The sequence below is a fragment of the Puma concolor genome, chromosome C1 (assembly GCF_028749965.1).
Source record: "Puma concolor isolate L17-30 chromosome C1, mPumCon1.1.hap2, whole genome shotgun sequence".
In the NCBI taxonomy this organism is placed as follows: domain Eukaryota; kingdom Metazoa; phylum Chordata; class Mammalia; order Carnivora; family Felidae; genus Puma; species Puma concolor.
Window position 1 is genome coordinate 95,151,253 of NC_141674.1, and position 4,603 is coordinate 95,155,855.

At 38.4% G+C, this 4,603-nt stretch overlaps 1 pseudogene; it reads right to left on the reverse strand.

The window, feature by feature from the left end:
* Positions 1–3,002: 3,002 nt before the first annotated feature.
* On the reverse strand, positions 3,003–3,359 carry LOC112848610 (small nuclear ribonucleoprotein G pseudogene; annotated as a pseudogene).
* Positions 3,360–4,603: the final 1,244 nt, after the last annotated feature.

Consider the following 4,603-nt stretch of genomic DNA (forward strand, 5'->3'; position numbering starts at 1 on the left):
GTTTTGGCACATGAGAGGTAAATGGGGTAATACAGTGTTTACGTGTGATCATACTCTAGATAATTCTAATAGCCTTGCACCTCTGAGGTCCGGTCACCTTAGGTCCTTTCACACCTACATAGAATAAGACACAACTCAGTTGCCAATACTATAATGTTATCTTAATATCAAAATCTAAAGTCAACCTATATAACAAAGGAAGTAATCATACCTCCATGTCCATTAGAACAATTAGATGCAATACATTTTTACTATTCCTTGGTTAATAAAGCTTCAATTATACAAGGAAGATCACAAGCATGATGGGAAACATTAGGAATTGATTTTAATGCAGATCTAGTGACACAGATCGATCCAGGTATGCAGCAATATTTCTCTTCATTGATCCAACCATCAGAGGCACAATGGGGTAGAACACACATAGTCAGCACAGCACCCCATCTCTGAGAATATAACCAGAACTGATTGATCAATACCAATTTATATAGCTAAAGAAGTTACCTTTGGCAAATGTGATGTATCACACAATAGTGCAATGTATTATTGAGAGGGGATATTGGAATACTACACATTGTATGAGAACTTTCCATTGGGAGCCATAATGGACACATGGCATTACTGACCCGACACCAAAAATTCTCAGACCAACTATGTTTGAACCTATATTACTCAACCCTGTGAGAATTGCATATAAATTACGTGGCATAGAGTTGAAGTAACCTTCCAAAAGAAACAATTCAAACTGTTCTATATACAACCTGCATGTGAAATTTATGCAACAGAGCTGGGAAGAGCCACCACGAACTGCCCAACTTGCCACCCATCAAGAGAATTAGATTAGAACACCTCTAACAATGCAGGTAGGACTAGACATCGTCTTTAACTTAATTATCTCTGGAATTCAAGAAGGAGAAATCCAGACTATTGAGCAGGAACTATTTTGTGTTTAAAAAACACGTGAACCCCCTACTTACTGCAGTAGGAAATTCAGGTTCCAAAATCTCCTCAGTGTTCAGAGACCTACATTCTAGTATTTTGCCTATGCATGATTACCATGCCTAGCACCTGGAGCTTAACTATAACATTGGCCATAAGCTCCAAACCTTCCAACAGAATTTACTCAATCTTAGAAATTTCTACCTAAGAGAACAATTAAAAAATTACTATAGAATCAGTAACCTACTGGAGAGAGTATGGAATAATATCAGAAACATTATTATAACAGGTAAAATGTGTTCTTTGGGCTGGATGGAGTCTCTCTTACAGTTAGACACCTCCAGACCATCGGGTTGTGACAATACAAGACAATGTAAACTTTCATTGTTGAGACTATTAGGGGGTCGAAGTCTATTAGCATTTGACACATACACATATGAAAGTACATGGTAACACAGCTCTTTTGGCAACCCATGTACCCTTCTGGATTGATGGCTATTTACTACCCAAAGAGATGATATTTCAATGGTCTAATGGCATGTATTATACCTAGTGTGAATTAGAAATCAATGCTAATCTGGGGCACCTGGGTGGCTCAGTAAGTTAAGTGTCCTACTTCAGCTAGGGTCATGATCTCACAGTTTGTGGGTTTGAGCCCCTAGTCAGGCTCTGTGCTGACAGCTTAGAGCCTGGAGCCTGCTTCAGATTCTGTGTATCCCTCTCTCTCTCTCTGCCTCCCCCATTCACACTCTGTCTCTCTCTCTCAAAAATAAATAGAACATTTAAAAAAATTTTTTAAAAAGAAATCAGTGCTGGGGCGCCTGGGTGGCGCAGTCGGTTAAGCATCCGACTTCAGCCAGGTCACGATCCCGCGGTCCGTGAGTTCGAGCCCCGCGTCGGGCTCTGGGCTGATGGCTCGGAGCCTGGAGCCTGTTTCCGATTCTGCGTCTCCCTCTCTCTCTGCCCCTCCCCCGTTCATGCTCTGTTTCTCTCTGTCCCACAAATAAATAAACGTTGAAAAAAAAAAATTTTTTTTAAATAAAAAAAAAAAAAAAAAAAGAAATCAGTGCTAATCTGTATCCTTTTCCAAGAACATCCAAGGAAAATGTATTCCTAAACATGGGACATTTTAACTGGACACTTGGTGTTAAGAACTCAGTGGTCATATTCTGTAATCACTCTATGATGAGTGATACTGTCATCACCGTGGACAATGAGTACATTAAAATACTGTATGCTATTAATGTGACATTGAATAACGTTACTATGATGGATATTTTTATCTCAGAATATTCATATAAAGATTTTCCAACATCCTAGCATACTAAAGTAACAGAAATACCTTGGGTATAACTGACAAAATTGACCAGCTTTTAGATGGAAGCTTAGAAGACCTCATAAAACCTAGCAGCCCATAAAACAAGCTAACCCACTCTGAACACCCCGCACAGGCCATTCATGCGCCCTCAAAACTCATCAACACCAACATAGCTGCATTAAACAGAGATACACAAAATTTACATATTATTTGTTTTGTTTTGTTTTTCTCTAGAGTTCTATTTCTGTTCTTGTCTTCAAAAAAATTTTCCCCGTTTATGTTCAAAATAAACAACTGTATCGTTACTTCCTGTGTTTTATTTCAATTGCACTATACTTGGAATGTAGATGTATTTGGAAAAGTCAGAGTACATCAAAACTATTACAAGAGTTTTGAAAATTACAGTTAATGTTTCAGAAGAAATCTGCTCAGGTTTGCAGGTTCTTTATCTTTCCATTAAAAGATGAAAAAAAGCCATCTTAGTCACGCCTCACATTTAATCAGATTCTTCTGTATTAATGCGTTAAAAGCTTTGGAACAAATCAGTCTCAACCAGGAACAGCTCGTGTTAGAAAAAACTAGAATAAGAGCTACCATTCAATTTTTCATGTTCAGAATGCCTGAGAAAGCATTTTTGGACTATTAAGAAAGTTTATTTAGCATAAAAGTTCAATATGAAAATGCACGACCTGATTTTTATATTGTAGTAAAACAGATGCTATGGAGGGGACATGTGAAAGCGGTTGGTTTCTTCCGGTGAACACACCCATTGTTTATACTCGTTCCAAGGCTTCTAACAGGATGATACGATTTCCTGGAATTACCACCATTCCAATATTGTTCTCTTGCCCACTAGTTGCCATCTCCACACATTCATCCATCACAAGACTCATAAAGGGATCGAAGCCCCGCAATATTCCTTGGCCACGTCTGCCACCATTTAATTTCAATGGTAATTTCTTGTCCGTAAATTTTTTCAACTCAGGAGGGTGAGCTTTGCTCATGGTGTCTACTCGGCAAGCTCAAAGATCCAAGATTTACATATTAAATATTCCTTCCTGGAATTGCTAACAAAACCTTTTCAACATGTGATTTGTTCTGGCTATATTTGTTCTGGTCTGGGTATAACCCTTAAAATTACTTATAGGTGGGCAGGAATTATTTCTCTACCCATATTTGGAAATCCATTAAGGAAATCTTTCTCATTGCTTTTAGCTATTATCTTTGCTCCATATCTTATTGAACATGCTATTATAATGTTATGCACCCTGAGGCTTAAGAAGGGAAAATTACAAAAAGACTGATTAACCACACCTTTGCCATTCTTTTCTGTGAGCCTATAATGAAGATCTCATATGTATTTGTGGACTTCTACCTACCTGTACTTGACAATATGATTTTCATTTGGTTGTTTTGTTCATTTCTTAGCTTACCTTAATGGACTTACTTACTAAGATAATTTCACTTACCTCAATACTAAATTCAGATTTCGTTTGGCTCTTCTTACTTGACTTAATTCTTATTAAATGTGACTTTGGGTTTTAGTTTTGATTCTGATTTGACTTTATAACCTGATTTGACTGATATCTGATTTAATCCTTAATTTTGCTTTACTGTAAACAATCGAACTTGTTTTAGTTAGTATGATGTTCATTTTATGATGTCAGTTGACATTTCATAGGATCTGAGATTGATTTGATTGTTTGATTTTCATTGGAACCATGGTTGGATGACTTAGATTTGCCTTCATCCAAGTTAGCAGAATAAAAGCACAGTGCAGATCTGGTTAAAGATGTAGTTGATTCCTGAATGATCCTTAAGAGTAGTCATGAGGAATCTCTGGGTGCGATGTAGAGAACAAGATGGAGTCACTCCTGTCAAGCAATGACTCTGTCAAGCAGTGACATAAGCAGCCAAGGTATTGCAGCTAAGACCAGATATCACTAAAACCAGCACAGGCTGATGGCATCCAGAACCGATAACCAGCAAAGCAAAGAGAGCCTGGAAGAACCCAGAGCTGATCATCACCAGAATCAGAAGAGACCTGAAAAGTCCCAAGACTGATTAAACCCCTTTTAAAAAGGAAGGACCTTCTGCAGCAAACTGTCAGACTGTGACGCTGACTCTTCCATGTCTGGCTGCATCAGAAAGACAAGTGCCGCCAAAGGCCCTGCCCTATTGATCTCTGAACATAACACAGATCCTCCAACAGCCTGAAAATAATAAGCCGTAAGTACCGAGAACTGACCCGGACCCTACCTTGGCCTCATCTCAACTGCGAGCTCACAGACAGACTTCACACTTGATTTGTTAACTCTTACCCCTTATTGTATCTCGTTTGTTGTGTGC